The following is an 18954-nucleotide window of genomic DNA, read 5'->3' on the forward strand; positions in this document are numbered from 1 at the left end:
AGTCCCCTAGGTTTAAAAGCCCAAGAAGAGTTGGTAACTGCCCCTGCCTGTCACCCATATTTTGTTAGTTACTAAATCCTTACAGGTGTTATTTCCATGATGTTGCCCATATCTGTCCCTCTCCCCTTCACCTCATTCCCAAACTAGTTCAAGCCTTTATTAGCTTTTGTGCTGAATACACCTTGACACTTGGGCTCTCAAATATAGCATAGGTCAAGTAATGTCACTGTACTTCTCAGTCTCCTTCTCTGCAAAATGGAGATAATATTAGTACTATATTGTGGGGCTTTTGTGAGGATTAATTAAGCTTATATATATAAGCTCATATATGTTATATATATGTTCTTTTTTTTAAAAAAGATTTTATTTATTTATTCATGAGAGACGGTGAGAGAGAGAGGCAGAGACACAGGCAGAGGGAGAAGCAGGCTCCATGTAGGGAGTCCGACACCGGACTTGACCCCTGGTATCCAGGATCAGGCCCTGGGCCATAGGCGGCGCTAAACCGCTGAGCCACCCGGGCTGCCCTTAAAGAGTTCTTAAGATAGTGCCTCGCTAGAACTCATTTGGCTGTCATTTTTGTTGGTAGTATTACCATCATCATCATCATTATCATCATTATTGCTATTACAGAATAAACAGTACTCTGTAATAGTACTCCTAGTACTCAGTAGTAAAAATGACATAGCCTCTTTTTAAAAAACTTCCAGGATCCAGTCTCAGCCTATCTTCTCACTCTGGAAACCCAACCACCCAATATAGGAACAGCATTTGATAAAGGTGTACAGAAGAGTTCCAGGTACCCTGGAGACTCACACAGAACAATGTCAGGTGTCAGGTAGATTGGGAAGGACACTATTAAGTGTCAAAGTTTCTACACTCAGGCAGAATCTGAATCCCACTTATCAGTCCAGTGAAATGGGGGTGATGGTACTATTCTGATCATGGATGGCTCTATTATTAGACAGAAGGGGCAGTGGGGGAGACTTCGGAGTATCTGAACTCTTCAACACCAGGACACTCTTACTTTTTTGTACAGGAAGATAATAAAGACAGGTACACATAAGTAGCTCTAGAGCCAAACTGCCTGGATGTGAATCTGATTTCTGTAGCTCATTATCAGTGTTGGCCTTGGACAAATATTTAACCTATGATTCAATTTTCTCATTTTTACAGAGTGGGTAACAATATAAATTAGCTTATAGAGTTTTGTGAGAAACAAATGGTACCTAAGAGTATAAAGTAGTACCTGGTCTATGGTCAGAGCTCAAAAATATTATGATTATCAGGAAGATGACAAATATCTAGAAGGGATACAGCTGGATCCAACAGTACATACATTGCTGCTAAATTGATCACTGTCTCATTCCCTTGTCAGTACTAAATAATATCAATCTTTTAATTGTTATAAATGTGATAGGAAAAATATTGTTTTAATCAAGTAAGTTGGGGCATTTTTGTATATTTATAGATGCTTCTTTTTATGTATGTGAATTTACTGTTCACGTTACTTATTTTTCATTTACAAAATCTCTCGCTGTCAGTTGTGCCCGTTTTCACTCCACAGAAGTGAATCAATGCTCATGCCCCTCTCCAGCACTTTCCCATAACTATAGCCTGAAGAAAATTAAAGGACACACAAACCTTCAAACTATTTTCATGCTGGTGGAACAAGAGAATTCCTCTGGCCCAGCCCAGCTAAGGCTTAGAGCCTGAACTCTAGCTCACAATGGAGTATGTGTTTACCAGATCTGTGTGTAAGAACCGAGCAAGGCAGCAAGGCAGTGGTTGGAACCAGCCAAGAATTCCAGGTCCTTGTCACATTTATCAGATATGCCAGTAACACCTACAAGTGCAAATAAGTACTGAAGAAAATAGATTGAGTTCATATATTTATTCAGCCAGTTATCTATTAATTTATTTACTAAGCAAGCTTTTACCAACTATATATTGCAATAACAGCCCAGTGCTGGGAATCATTCAGGAAATGAGGAAAGTATACAAATAAACCGCATGCTTTCAAAGGAAATTGTAATACCAACACAAACTGAAACAACCAAATACAGGTCTCAGTATGACTTCCCATGATGGTGACCAATATGAATCCCAACACTTGCATTTAACTAAACTTCAGGTCATGTGTGACAAACCTACTTTCATAGTATACTGCCAAGGCCCCTTCAAAGGATGTGAACTCTATGGAAGGAGTTATTTTGAGAAAAATAAAATAAAAACTAGCACAGACTTTTGGCACATGAGCAGGTGACCGTGAAGAGCCAGACTTGTAAAAGTTCTGTGACGCTTTCCTTTTCTCTCAATTCCCCACTAGATTATTACCTATCATTTGGCATTTCCTCCTTGGTATCTCAAATACATATTGAACTAACATGTCCAAAATTGGATCATTACCAGATCTGATGGCTGCCAGCTACTGTTTCTTACTACCTGGCTTGGCACCATCATCCTGCCAGTCATGATACAAACAAAACAGGAGTCATCTTTGATCCCACTCTTCCTAGGCCTCATATCATATAATTCACTTTTGGAATAATGTTTCTCCATTCCCACCACCATGTTTCAAGGCAACCTCCTCTTCTATCCCTGTTTCCTTTATTTTTTTTTATAACATTCTAATTTGTATATCTGCATCCATTGAGTCCTCCACAAGAGTCTGAATGATCTCTTCAAAAGGCAAATCTTTCATATCTATGCCTCCAAGTGTCCAAACCTTTCCACTGGAAGGATTAAGGTAAAATTTAGAATGGACTTCCAGACCCTGCACACCCGTTGCCCATGCCACCCCTTGAACCATACCCTGCATAACAGCCACCTAATCTGCTACACCAACCACAGAGGCCTTTTCTCAGCCCATCATGCTCCCTGGGCCACTCCTTCCACAGGCCCTCTGCACCCATCCTAATTCTCTCTGATGGGCCTTGTGGCTCTCTTGTTTATATTATCACAGTTGCCATTTTTTATTTGTATGTTTAATTGTAGTGTTGTCCATATCCCCAAGTAGACTGGAAGTTACATTAAGGCAGGGGTCTACTTTCCCCTCTGCACAGCTTTATTGACATGGTATTGACATGTAAAACTGTGTAACTTTAAGGTGTACAACTTGTTGATTTGATACACCTGTATGTTGCAAAACAATTATCACCATAGCATTAGTTAGCACCTTCATCATGTCACATAATTATTATTTCTTTTTTTAATATAATTATTATTTCTTTTTTGCAGTGACAAACTTTAAGATGTACTCTCTTAGCAACTTGCAAGTATATAACACAATAGTATGAACTGTAATCACTACACTGTAAATTACATCCCCAGAAAGGAACATATTTTTTTGTTCACTGTTGTATATTCAGTTCCTGACCCCTAGTAGGTAGTGAGAAAATAATACTAGAAAAACAGATAAATGAATAAATGAGCAACTTGTAAAAAGGAAATAATTCTAAAATGTGTTATACTCTTTCCTATTCTTTTAAGAATATGTTCATATAAATTGCAATGTATCTCTTTAATGCTTTCCTTAGAAAGTATATAGAATTTCTTGAACAATATTTGTCATTTTTAAACATTTATTCCATGCCAGTGCATAAGTAATATGTGGTTTTGTTAAAAAGGAAAAAATAAAGATGAGTATAAGAAATGTAAAAGCCAGTGGGTGGAGCAAGATGGTGGAAGAGTAGGGTCCCCAAGTCACCTGTCCCCACCAACTTACTTGGGGACAGTAACTTTCAAATCATCCTGAAAACCTACGAATTCGGCCTGAGATTTAAAGAGAGAACAGCTGGAACGCTACAGAGAGAAGAGTTCGGGCTTCTATCAAGGTAGGAAGATGGAAAAAAAATAAAGAAATAAAAAAGCACCCAATGGGGAGGGGCCCCGCGAGGAGCCGGGCTAAGGCCGGGGCGAGTGTCCCCAGGACAGGAGAGCCCCGTCCTGGAGAAGCAGGAGCTTCACCAATCTTTCCGGGCAGAAAGGGGCTCGCAAGGGAGTTAGAGCAGGACCCAAGGAGGGCGGGGATGCCCTCAGGCTCCCTGGGACACTAACAGACACCTGCGCCCTGGGGAGAGCGCGAGGAGCTCCCGGAAGGGCTGCAGCGCACACGGCGGGACCCGGAGCAGCTCGGAGGGGCTCGGGCGGGGGCTCCGCGGAGGGGGCTGTGCGGCTGGGAGCAGGATTCCAGCGGTGCAGGCCCGGGAGCACAGGGCGCTGGGAACACGGCCCAGGATCTGGCCTCCCCCCGGGACAGGCAGAAGCCAGGGGTGCCCAGGACAGCAAGGACGCTCCTGCCCCCCGGTGGCCCCAAGCTGAGCAATCAGCGGCCCGCCCCGGAGCCTCCAGGCCCTGCAGACGGAGAGCTCTTTAGTTACTGCAGGAGCTGACTCCAGGGCTCCAGAGCTGGCTGCCGCCACTGGGGTTGTTCCTCCCCGTGTCACACTGTGCCTGGGATGGAGCAGGGCCACCAGGGAACAGGGGCCTCACAGGATAAACAGCTCCCACTGAGCCGTGCACCCGGCAGGGGGCGGTGCAGCTCCCCCAGGTGCACACATCTGAGAATCACCACAGCAGGCCCCTCCCCCAGAAGACAGCTGGAAGGAAAGGGGAAGAGCAGGTTCTGGACCAAGCAGCACTGGAAAGCTCCAGGGGAAGTCGAGAGATTCACAGTATATAGAACCAAAGGATACCTCTCCTTGTCTTTTGTTTTGGTTTGGTTTGGTTTTTGGTTTTGGGGGTTTTTTTCTTTGTTTTTTTTCCTTTTTCTTTCTTTTTTCTTCCTTTTTCCAGTACAATTTGTTTTTAGCCACTCTGCACTGAGCAAAATGACTAGAAAGAAAAACTCACCACAAAAGAAAGAATCAGAAACAGTACTCTCTCCCACAGAGTTACAGAATTTGGATTACAATTCGATGTCAGAAAGCCAATTCATTAGCACAATTATAAAGCTACTGGTGGCTCTGGAAAAAAAAAAAGCATAAGGGATTCAAGAGACTTCATGACTGCAGAATTTAGATCTAATCAGGCTGAAATTAAAAATCAATTAAATAAGATGTAATCCAAACTGGAGGTCCTAACAATGAGGGTTGATGAGGTAGAAGAAAGAGTGAGTAATATAGAAGACAAGTTGATGGAAAGGAAGGAAGCTGAGGAAAAAAGAGAAAAACAATTAAAAGACCATGAAGAAAGGTTAAGGCTGTCAAATAAATGACAGCCTCAGAAGGAAAAAATCTATGCTTAATGGGGGTTCTAGAGGGTGCCGAAAGGGACAGAGGACCAGGAAGTGTATTTGAACAAATCATAGCCGAGAACTTCCCTAACTTGAGGAGGGAAACAGGCATTCAGATCCAGGAGATAGAGAGATTCCCCCCTAAAATCAATAAAAACCGTTCAACACCTGGACATTTAATAGTGACACTTGCAAATTCCAAAGATAAAGAGAAAATCCATAAAGCAGCAAGAGACAAGAGATCCCTAACTTATATGGGGAGAAATATTAGATTAACAGCAGACCTCTCCAAAGAGACCTGGCAGGCCAGAAAGGACTGGCAGGATATATTCAGGGTCCTAAATGAGAAGAACATGCAGCCAAGAATACTCTATCCAGCAAGGCTCTCATTCAGAATAGAAGGAGAGATAAAGAGCTTCCAAGATAGGCAGACACTGAAAGAATATGTGACCACCAAACCAGCTCTGCAAGAAATATTAAGGGGGACTCTGTAAAAGAAAGAGGAAATCCAAAGAAATAATCCACAAAGACAGGGACTGGGCACGTATTATGATGACACTAAATTCATATCTTACAAAAGTAACTCTGAATGTGAATGGGCTTAATAATCCCATCAAAAGGCGCAGGGTTACAGACTGGATAAAAAAGCAAGACCCATCTATTTGCTGTCTACAAGAGACTCATTTTTTGACCTAAGGACACCTACAGCCTGAAAATAAAAGGTTGGAGAACAATTTACCATTCAAATGGTCCTCAAAAAAAAGCAGGGTAGCCATCCTCAGATCAGATAAATTAAAGTTTATCCCAAAGACTATAGTAAGTGATGAAGAGGGACGCTATATCATACTTAAAGGATCTATCCAACAAGAGGGCCTAACATTCATGAATATTTATGCCCCTAATGTGGGAACTGCCAAGTATATCAATTAATAACCACAGTTAAGACATACTTAGATAACAATACACTTATACTAGGAGACTTCAACATGGCACTTTCTGCAAAAGACAGATCTTCTAAGCACAACATCTCCAAAGAAACAAGAGCTTTAAATGATACACTGGACCAGATGGATTTCACAGATATTTACAGAACTTTACATCCAAATGCAAATGAATACACATTCTTCTCAAGTGCACATGGAACTTTCTCCAGAATAGACCACATACTGAATCACAAATCAGGTCTTAACCCATAGCAGAAGATTGGGATTGTCCCCTGCATGGTTTCAGACCATAATGTTTTGAACCTAGAACTCAATCACAAGAATAAATTTGGAAGAAATTCAAACACATGGAGGTTAAAGACCATCCTGCTAAAAAATGAAAGGATCAACCAGGAAATTAAAGACGAATTATAAAGATTCATGGAAACTAATGAGAATGAAGATGCAACCATTCAAAATCTTTGGGATACATCAAAAGCAGTCCTGAGAGGGAAATACATTGCAATACAAGCATCCTTTAAAAAACTGGAAAAAAACTCAAATACCCAAGCTAACCTTGCACCTAAAGGAACTGGAGAAAAAACAGCAAATAAAACCTACACCCAGCAGAAGAAGAGAGTCAATAAAGATTTGAGCAGAACTCAATGAAATAGAGACCAGAAGAACTATAGAACAGATCAACAAAACCAGGAGTTGGTTCTTTGAAAGAATTCATAAGATAGATAAACAATTGGCCAGCCATATTAAAAACAAAAGAGAAAAGACTCTAATTAATAAAATCATGAATGAAAAAGGAGATCACCACCAATACCAAGGAAATACAAATGATTTTAAAAACATATTATGAGCAACTATATGCCAATAAATTAGGCAATCTAGAAGAAATGGACACTTTTTCTGGAAAGCCACAAACTACCAAAACTGGAACAGGAATAAATAGAAAACCTGAACAGGATGATAACCAGGGAGGAAATTGAAGAAGTCATCAAAAACCTCCCAAGATACAAATATCCAGGGCCAGATGGCTTCCCAGGGGAATTCTATCAAACGTTTAAAGAAGAAACAGTACCTATTCTATGAAAGCTATTCCAAAAGTTAGAAAGGAATGGTATACTTCCAAACTCGTTCTATGAGGTCAGCATTACCTTAATTCCAAAACCAGACAAAGACCCCACCAAAAGAGAATTATAGACCAATATCCCTGATGAACACATATGCAAAAATTCTCAACAAGATACTAACCAGTAGGAATCAACAGTACATTAAGAAGATTATTCACCATGACCAAGTGAGATTTATCCCTGGGATGCAAGGCTGGTTCAACATTCGTAAAACAATCAATGTGATAGATCATATCAACAAGTGAAAAAACAAGAACCATATGATCTTCTCAATAGATCCAGAGAAAGCATTTGACAAAATACAGCATCCATTCTTGATCAAAATTCTTTAGAGTGTAGGGATAGAGGAAACAATCCTCAGCATCTTAAAAGCCATCTACAAAAAGCCCACAACAAACATCATTCTCAATGGGGAAACACTGGGAGCCTTTCCCCTAAGAACAGGAACACGACAGGGATGTCCACTCTCACCACTGCTATTCAACATAGTACTAGAAGTCCTAGCCTCAGCAATCAGGCAACAAAAAGAAATAAAAGGCATTCAAATTGGCAAAGAAGAAGTCAAACTCTCCCTCTTTGCAGATGACATGATACTCTACATAGTAAACCCAAAAGACTCCACCCCAAGATTGCTAGAACTCATATAGCAATTCGGCAGTGTGGCAGGATACAAAATCAATGCCCAGAAATCAGTGGCATTTCTATACACTAACAATGAGACTGAAGAAAGAGAAATTAAGGAATCAATCCTATTTACAATTGCACCCAAAAGCATAGGTGCACCTAGGAATAAACCTAACCAAAGAGGTAAAGGATCTATACCCTAAAAATGACAGAACCCTTCTGAAAGAAATTGAGGAAGACACAAAGAGATGGAAAAACATTCCATGCTCATGGATTGGAAGAATTAATATTGTGAAAATGTCAATGCTACCCAGGGCAATCTACACGTTCAGTGCAAACCCTATCAAAATGCCATGGAGTTTCTTCAGAGAGCTGGAACAAATCATCTTAAGATTTGTGTGGAATCAGAAAAGACCCCGAATAGCCAGGGGAATATTGAAAAAGAAAACCAGAGCTGGGGACATCACAATGCCAGATTTCAGGTTGTACTACAAAGATGTGATCATCAAGGCAGTGTGGTACTGGCACAAAAACAGACACATAGATCAATGGATAGAATAGAGAACCCAGAAATTGGCCCTCAACTCTATGATCAACTAATATTCGACAAAGCAGGAAAGACTCTCCACTGGAAAAAGGGCAGTTTCTTCAATAAATGGTGCTGGAAAATTGGACAGCCAGATGCAGAAGAATGAAACTAGGCCATTCTCTTACACCAGACACAAAGATAAATTCAAAATGGATAAAATATCTAAATGTGAGACAAAAATCCATCCAAATCCTAGAGGAGAACACAGGCAACACCCTTTTTGAACTTGGCCACAGCAACTTCTTGCAAGATACATCTATGAAGACAAGGGAAACAAAAGCAAAAATGAATTATTGGGACTTCATCAAGATTAAAAGTTTCTGCACAGCAAAAGAGACAGTCAACAAAACTAAAAGATAATCTACAGAATAGGAGAAGATATTTGCAAATGACCTATCAGATAAAGGGCTAGTATCCAAGATCGATAAATAACTTATTAAGCTCAACAGCAAAGAAACAAACAATCCAATCATGAAATGGGCAAAAGACATGAACAGAAATCTCACAGAGGAAGACATAGACATGGCCAACAATCACATGAGAAAATGCTCCGCATCACTTGCCATCAGGGAAATACAAATCAAAACCACGCTGAGATACCACCTTCCACCAGTGAGAATGGGGAAAATTAACAAGACGGGAAACAACAAATGTTGGAGAGGATGCGGAGAAAGGGGAACCCTCTTGCACTGTTGGTGGGAATGTGAACTCTTGCAGCCACTCTGGAAAACTGTGTGGAGGTTCCTCAAAGGGTTAAAAATAACTATTCTATGACCCAGTAATTGCACTGCTGGGGATTTACCCCAAAGATACAGATGCAGTGAAATGCTGGGACACCTGCACCCCAATGTTTATAGCAGCAATGTCCATAATAGCCAAACTGTGGGAGGAGTCTCGGTGTCCATCGAAAGATGAATGGATAAAGAAGCTGTGGTCTATGTATACAATGGAATATTCCTCAGCCATCAGAAACGACAAATACCCACCATTTGCTTCAGTGTGGATGGAACTGGAGGGTATTCTGCTGAGTGAAGTCAGTCAATTGGAGAAGGACAAACATTATATGGTCTCATTCATTTAGGGAATATAAAAAATAGTGAAAGGGAATAAAGGGGAAGGAGAGAAAATGAGTGGGAAATATCAGTGAGGGTGATAGAACATGAGAGACTCCTAACTCTGGGAAATGAACAAGGGGCAGTGGAAGGAGAGGTGGGTTGGGGATTGGGGTGACTAGGTGATGGGTACTGAGGGGGGCACTTGACCGGATGAGCACTGGGTTATATGCTATATGTTGGCAAATTGAACTCAAGTAAATAAAAAAAAATTATTAAAAAAAAAGAAATGTAAAAGCCAACCACAATCTAGTATTGAAAGATTATTAGCCATGTTTTGACATACATTTTTCTTTTTCTGTGTGTTTTTAAACAAAAAAAATGAAGATATGCTAGTAATTTTTTAACCTGCTTGGTTTTTTTCACTTAATTTTTCAAAAATATCTTTCATATCAACAAATAGTTTCTACATCATATTTAGTGACTACGTTGTATTATTTTTCTTGGCTAGGTCATAATTTGCTTTTAGAATATCACAGCTTTTTTTCTTTTGCAACTAAAATTTCTCTACTAACAATATTTGAACTTAAAATCTATGTTATTACTTTGTTAGATTAACAATTGTTAAGTGGAGTACATGGTCCTGGGGGGTGAGACTGCTTCAACAAAAGACCATACAGACATTGAAACAGAGAAGATTATCATTCATAGATACTGAAAGAAGCACATGGCATGCCTCAGTGGCCATATTAAATGACTGAGGAAGGGTACAGGCAGAGAGAGAGGCAGGATCTGGGGTGCCTGACTTTATTAGAGTCCATGCTTGAATTAAGTGTCCAGGTTCCCAGGCTAAGGTCTGAATTGGTAAACACAAATCCAAAAGAGCAGGGTTTTGTTAAGCTCCAAGGGAGCTTACCTAAGTGTTACTCAAGGAGAGGCCCTGGGAGGTGGGAGAGGCTGATGATCAAAAGGGCTCTTGGGGCAGTCATATCAGGAGCTTACATTTGCCCATGACTCTGTGGGCTAGGGTATAAGCTAGTAATGTCAGTTTAAGCTCCCCCCAAAGCCACTTGACCAAACAAAATGGATGCTGAAACAGCAATAACATGTATCTTAGCTAAACTCTTTATGAACACACATAAAACATTAATGTTTTCCTTGGGATAAATTCTTATACTTAGAAATGCTGGGCCAAAAGAGGTACAAATTTTTAAAGCTTTTTATATGCACTGTCAAAGTATCCATTAAAAAGTTGTACCAATTTATGTCTCCACCCAAGACAGCTTACTTTCTTATCCCTTTGGCAACACCAGACATCACCTGGTTTTTAAATCTTTGCCAATTTGACAGATAAATAATATTGCTTTCACGTTTCATTTGCATTTCTCAATTACCTGTGGTTAAACATTTTTTCACTTGTTCATTGTCCATTTACAGTTCTATTGTGAATTAAATTGGTTCTATTCTTGATGATACAGGTTGGTAGTTAACAATAAAGATACTTTAGGGTGAAGTCTTTGCAAGTGAAGGGGATATGGAAGTTTCTATCTCTATATTCTCAGTTGTTTTACATTGACTTTTAGACTTGCTGTGTCTGGTCATTTTAATCTCTTTTAACCTTGTGTCAGCCGTCACTTCCTGCTACTAACTACATATCTCTGGCAGTTGCACTGTATTTACTTTCTTTATATCTTACTTTTAATCTTTCATGGACTAAAATAAGTAAATAAATAAACAAATTGGGAAAAAATAGAAAGATAATCAAACTTGTTAGAATTTTGCCAAACAACCTGACAAAAATTAACTCTGGGCACCTATCGGGTATTCAAAGAACTTCAGGTTCTGCTTCTGGGTGTTGACTGTTCTGCAAATAATGGATATTCCCAGGAAAATCCACTGGAATGACCAAGAAATTGGTGCACCTTTTTCTTTCTTGCCAATGGGAATGATCTGAGCTCTTCAGCACCACAAAACTCTGGGAAGTTTGAGTCAACAATTGTTGGGAAACAGGCCCAATTAGAGCCAAGAAGTCCTGGGAATCCCCTGACAGCTTGTCCACGAGAACCATCTGGCCAAACCAGGGAAAATCAAAATAACTCTCTCTGTCTTCATCACGAGTCTAGATTAGCAAAGAAGAAAAAATTTCCTTCTCAGGAGGACTTTCCACTAAATTTAGTCACTGCTTTTCAGACACCTTCACTGCATAAATAGGCTAAGACAGATTGTTCTGAGAGCTTCCAAAAAAGTCAGATAAACTGTAACAAATTTGAAAATGAGCCAAAATAATTAATAGAAACTGTTTCATTGCTGTCTTGTTTCTCTTCCTAATTAATATTTATGTGCATACATTCCAGAGCCATTGCTGTTTGTTTAAGAATACATTATTGCAATATTGTTGGCTACAGCTGTTTTTGCAGTAAGAAGTAGTTGAGCAGCCTAAAATTGACAGATTAATACCCTGGTAATTAAATTTCCTAAATGGGAGGAGCTATTTCTCTCTTTCTAAAAAATAAACAAAACAAGTACAGCAACAACAGTAGGTGAAGAAATACCAAAGATCCTAAAATGGCAAAAGGAGTTTAGGGAATCAGAAAGTATGATAAGTTTTACTCTTCAAAGAGCTGTCACAGGGTGAAGAATTACCAGACTATGAGGTCTTGTTTCTAGGGGAAGGTGGGGCAGGTATCCATAGGAAAACAAAGCCATTTGAAGGAGGTAGCGTTTCTGTTGGGGGTAAATGCTGGATGTCTTTACAATGACTTTGTTATGACAGCTCCACACTGATGAATCACATTTAGTGCAGCCTCTAATCAGGAAGTTTCATTCATACCAATGGGTCATGTGAGCTTGTCCCTGCAGTAGGCCAGTTTTAATGCAGTGGCAAAGAATCCAGAAGAGTCAGGAGTGCTCCATGGAGTGCAATACCCCTAATACAGCACAGTTAAACAGCACTTGATCCCCTACCACCACCCAACACCACCCCCAGCCACATATGTGGGCATTCCAGTTGTGGTTTACAGAGAAGGTCCTGGAGTGACCCCAAATCCTCTGAACAAATAACCTCTCTAGTTTTCTGCTGGCAGTCTAGATTTGGCTGCAATCTTGAGCCAAATCCTAGCATTTTCGTTATTTAGCTTTTATATAAAACTTACTACTTACTACCTTCCAAGGGCTTTGCAATCATTGATTAGTTATTAGCCAGCTTGTGATAGATGAGTATGCAGGTCCTAAATTATACTCTGTACCAAATAAAGCAATATGTATCTCTCCTTCCCTCCCTTCTCCCTTCCTGCCTTTCTCTCTATATCACCTTTTCCCTCTCCTCCAACTCCCAAACCTCCACCACCAGTCCATCCTAATCATTTAGGTCAGGGTCTTGCTCCTGTGAGAAGTTTTCCTCCTGCTAAAGTGGGAGCTCTGTGACCACTTCCCTTCAGCTGCTCCCTGATGCTACACAGAAAAGTCCTCTTTCATCACCAGGTCTGTCAGTCACACTAAATCGGTAAATCATTTCTCTTGTCAGAGGTTTCAGCTTGGCCTCCCCTGCCCTCCCAGACTGATAGTTGGGAACAAATAGTGCTCTAACTGCCTGTTTATTAATAAAACATTTGCCTCCTCTAACACAAGCGGTAAGTAATTTGAAGTGACATTGCTGTTATGTTCCCTGTTATTTTTCAGTGCCACCGAGAAATGCATATGTTTGTCTCTGTTTTGGGAAGCTCAAATTTACACCTTTGGTTTTTTGTTAAAGGCACTCGTCTTCCCTTTGTAGTTTGCCTGCCTTTCTCAGCTGCCTGTTTTGGTTTGTGTAATGTCTATAGGTACCTGTCACCCGGAGACTTGAGGCAAGCCAAAGAGAAACATTGGACATTTTGAAATCCTGCCAAAGGCACTGTGCCACCTTTCACTCTCTGTTCAAACAGGATTTCTTAGTCACATAAAGGTGCCAAATCCTAGTCAAGGTATTATTTTGTTATGTACCCTGAATGATCTTTGATCTAATCTTACTCTTTGTCTAAAATTTGGTTTAGTACCGATTACAGTTGCTCACAGCAATTCCGACAGAGCCCACTGGCTCCAACCCCAACTTCTGGGCTCAGCATGACTGGTCTTAGTACTGTGTAAGGTAACCCATATTTGCTCATCGATGTCCTCCTCCAGGCTTCCTCCCCTGACCTCCACCCAGCTGGGCCTAATACCACAATTCATTACATTTTACCAAATTGTCAGGCTTTAATTTTTTCCCCCTTTTGCTAGATAATGCCAAGACTTTAATTCAGGGAAGCATTCCTGCAGTATTCTCACTGACTCCAATTAACGTGCATCCATAAGGGTCTTACTTTCTGGCATCCTGACTAATTGCTTATACCCAGTTTCCACTTGAACCAGGCCAAAGAAACAAAACAAAGAATAAAAAGCAACAACAAAAAATCCTATCATAAGGAAAGCTTCATCAATGCTTTCTGTTTGAGATTTTTAGCATATTGAAGCTTCTGAATGCTCTTTTCCCAGGATTCCAGACAAAAGGAATCACCCTTAAAGCAGAGATCAGTTGCATCCACAATACTTCCAATAATAAATGCATTAGCAGTGCTGCCCACTAATTAGCCAGGACTATACAGCAAGAGCACATCTTGCTGCTTCAACTGCACACCAAGGAAGCATCTCTGCTCCCCTGAGAAAACTGATTAACCTTTATCTCCCAATTTAAGAATCCAGAATGATGCTACAAACAATTACCTCTTGAATCAATCATTATTAATCCATTTGTGTGCAGTGCAACACCTCCAAATTCTGGTATTTTAGTATATTTATTAATCTGGTAAAAGTTTTTATTGAGTGTTCACATTTTTAGGAATAGATTAGATGCTAGATCTAATACAAAAATTTATGCAGCTAAACTATTATGTGGCCTAACAGTAAGTTTATGGAAATAGAATAAAAAAGAGGGAGTGGTATGCAGAATAATGCCCAGCAAATGTTTATATCCTTATCCTAGGAACTTGCAAATATATTATCTTACATGGCAAAAGGGACTTTGCAGATCAGATTATGAACTTTGAGTTTGTCGTGGGCCCAATCTAACTTACATGGGTTATTAAAAACAGAACTTTTCTGAGATGCAGACAGAAAGTGATGTGCCCAGAAAGGATAAGAGAGATGCTGGGTTGCTAGCTTTGAAGATGGAAAAAGGGGGCCACAAGTCAAGGAATGCAGGTAGTCTCTAGAAACTGGAAAAGGCAAGGAAACCAATTCTCCCATAAACCCTCTAGAAAGTTAAGCTCTGTAGATAACTTAATTTTTAGTTCAACAGAGCCTGAATGTTTGGATTCCTGACCTAAGGCAGATAATTAATGGTGTTTTAAGCCACTAGGTTTGTGTAATTTGTTATGACAGGACTGGAAAGTAATATAGGAGTTTGTGTTAAAAGTATAGCTAGGCCACTTATTAGCTGTGTGATTAGAGCACATTACTTAATGTTCTTAGTGCCTCAGTTTCTTTTTAACCAGAAAACATTTAAGCTGGCAGTGATCTTAGAAGTTTGGAGGTTTAACCTCCATGAAAAAGGGGAGAGGTTCATAGTTGTTCAGAAGAAACTGCTGAGTCTCTGAAAGGTACAAAATGTTGGTAAATTTGGTGAGAGCTTTCTCTGTGGGTAATTTGAAGGTTAATAGCTTAAACTTCAAAAAGTCCATAACCTTTAGTGCCTATGAAAGTCATATTTTACTAAAGCTGTTCCAGATGGAATATATTACTTATTAGTAATAAGAAGTAGAACATTTAACAAGAGAAACATTAGCGATAATGCAGAAAACATTTCTGGTTAAGAGGATCAGACAAGATGACATCTAAGATAACTTCCAGAGCTAAAATTTTACATATATCTTCAGTCATTCGAGTTTCTACACCCAGAAGAGAGCCAATATAAATAAAAGGCTTAACCTAGTGAGGTATTTTCTTAAGGAACAATATGCAACTTTAAGTTGCCTTTGGAATTCTCTGCTGGTTTAATGTTAAACCCTAGAAGTAAAAGGTGGATAACATCCTGAGGTCTTAGCACATACAAAAGTTCTAACAAAAATATTCATTTCAAGCTCTTTTGGAAAGAGAGGAAAATAATCAATATTGGCCAAATGAAGCAGTACATATTTGCTGGAGAAATACTATCACATGGGCTGGAACATAAACTGTTTAAGGGAGAATGAACAAATTTTGCTTTTTATAAGTGATATTAATTATGCAGTTCAAAAGCTTCAAGCATGTACTTTCTCTTTAGATCAAACACCTTTGCAAACTGTCTTCTATGACCTTCACAAAAGAACTACTCTGGAATTTCCTTTCCCTATAGTTCCCATGATCCCTGTATAGAAATAAAAGTCTTATAATTCCATTTCTTCCATCTCTTCTTCCCACTCCAACTTTTTATGCAATTTCCTAATCTGGAAAATCATTTCTTTTTCCTAATGGCAAGGTATTACAAATCTCTTTATAACCTTACTTAAAATACATCACTTCCAAGATTAATATAAAAATGTCTGTAACTGAATTATTTGAGTTCTTAATTCTTTCTATAAATGTTAAAATGTTCATTCAAAATAGTCTATGAATTAATTATATTTTGTCAATGTATGATTTAAGTTCCAAAACTAAGAGCTTTCGCTGCTTTCCTTGCTTGTAATTAGACCCTTGAATATGTGTACAAGTTTGTCAAAGGGTTTTCCAGGACACCGTCTTTAGAAAAATTTCCCTGTGTTCTTTGACCCAGATCTTTTCCCCTTCTTGCTGGACACCATTGATTACCTTTATTGCCAACAACCACTGAGGTGTCACTGCTGCATGTACACAGTTGTCCTTGTTGTTTACCATACCTGTCACTACAGCTCAGGAGAGGTGACAAAGCTATTCCTTTATTATGTTATTCCAGCTATAGAACATGCCCTTCCCCTTACTCTCACAAAATACGCAAGATCATCCTGTAACTCTTATTGAAGATTAATGGATGGTCCAGGAATAAAGGAAGAGTAGCAAGTAAGGCACAGAATTATTTACAATGAGCTGCATGATTCCAGACAACCCCACTGTTCCTTAAAGGGCCACCTCCCTGCCCCACCATGGGTGCCTCCCTGTAGCAAAGTGCAGTTTCCCATCCCCATTGCCAGAAAGGCTCAGGTCATTCCTCTGACTCAGTATCAAGACCAAACTATCTCTCAGCCTCAGGGAAAGAAAAAAAAACACCTTTTTTCTCTTATTGCATCACAAAAGCTGGCTCCTAAATCCTCATTTCCCATGCAAAAATTCACTTCCTTTTAGAATGTTTAACAACAGATATAGTTTGGTCCTTTGGAATTCCAAAAAAGGCACACAATAATCTCAAATCTGTACATTTACCAAGATATTTATTATCATCCTTTAAGTTTATTATTTAAATTATTAACCTAATGAGAAGTATGTTGCCCTAATATCCATCCAGTTCTTTTCAGTCTCTCTGTGTTATTGATTCAAAAACATTGAATTTCTAATGTCATTCATATCACAAAGTGTCATCTTGATACATGAGTAAAGATCTAGGTATGACATGGATTATCCCAGGTTTGTGACCAAACTGGGTGTAGAAACCATGTTGGGCTTCACAATTTTGTCAATGAAAGCATTAGTATTCCTTTTAATAACACTAAAAAAAATGCCAAATGGTTTAAAATTATTCTATCCATACAATTTTGATCACATGTATGTTTTCATGCTAATATTCTTTGATGTAAAATTGAGATTCAGAAAATCTGTAGATTGTTAGGCCAAAACAAGTGGCCAATGTACAAGATAACTATTTTTGGTCATAAGACTGTTTATCTTCTAAAATTCAGTAGATTTTTGAAGTCGTTATTCAGCAGCTTATATCAGCAGCATATTCCATTTCCAAATGGAAAAATGTAAAAGGAGTAAATAATTTGATGACAACCAAACTTACATCTTTACATAGGCTATCACATTTAATCGTGACAGACTACTTGAAAGGTAAGCATTGTTATTCTCATATAATGAGTAAGAAAGATGAAACTCATAAAGCATATGTTGACCTGAGCAATGTCATGAGTAGTAACTAGAAAATTCAGAAGTTTTACTCAGTTCTTTTTGGCTGCAGAGCCCATGCTCTAACTTTAAAAATTGATTAACAAAAGCCTAGTAAGACATGAACTTTAAATGAGATCTATGGCAGAGGATAATGAAATTAAACTTTTTGCAAAGCTTTTTTCCTTTGAGAAACATCTATTATCAGGTTAGGCATAAATAACATATGCTCCCACGTGACTTGATTAATATGGGATAGTCTACTGGCTCCAGATGCCTAAAGGGTGGTGTGGGCTCTCTTCTCGAGATGAATTACAAAAAAAATCTTAATTGTTTTATAAATCAAATCTGGTGAATAAAGAATCCATTATTTCCAGATTTCCTAACAGTTAAGTGACTAGGATTTATAGCAAATTACAAATACTACACACTTACTAAGAGTTCCTACTTTGGCTCATAAATCCTGCAAGGTACCTACCTACAAGGTATATATGAATGATAAAGTATGACTTGAATGTTACAAGTGAGGAATGTGTCTTTCAGAGACTATTCAGCTTGCAAGTAATGAAGCCAAGAATCAAATCAGGTTTATCTGAATCCATGTTCAGTGCACTTTCCACTGTACCTTACAGAATCAGAAGGTTCAAGCACCATTTAAAATTTGATATGACTGAAAATAGGAAGTGTTTAAATGTATGTATGAGAGAAAAATTTAGTCATGAAGCTGAATGATCGGTGTGCAGTGCTGAGTCAGTGTAACATGAATAGATTTTTTTCCAAGAACATTTCAGGACAGAAAGTTTTGCTGGCTTGTTAGTTGGTGGACTGTTGAATCATTTATCTTTTAGAAACAGAGAAGGGGGGGACACCCGATTAAACAGTATGCTATGAAATCAGAGGCAAGAGTTCTATTAGTTTTTTTAAAAAAATGAATATTAGTAATTCATAACTTATGGTTTTCAATGCTTTCTTGCCAAGAGGTTTATGGGCAAAGATACAAAGTACTTTAATATGAAATAATAAATACTATGTTCAAAAAGAACAAAACTCTTTGTATATTTTCAAAAGAAACAAGCCAATAAAATGACAAATCGTTATCCTATGTATGACTTAAAAGTCCACTGCATAGACTTATTTGATTTAACATTAAAAATAAACAGATATTTTTCTTTTTTTTTCAGGCACTGCTCTTCTAGATCTGTTTTAGAGGCTTAACTAGATGTATCCATCAAATAACTTGTCAGAAGGAAATATATTTTACAGTTGATTTGAAAACTGATTTAGAAGCGTTAAAATTTCTTTAGTAATATGCTTGATCTAG

Source organism: Canis lupus, chromosome 23 (genome assembly GCF_048164855.1).
Source record: "Canis lupus baileyi chromosome 23, mCanLup2.hap1, whole genome shotgun sequence".
In the NCBI taxonomy this organism is placed as follows: Eukaryota; Metazoa; Chordata; class Mammalia; order Carnivora; family Canidae; genus Canis; species Canis lupus.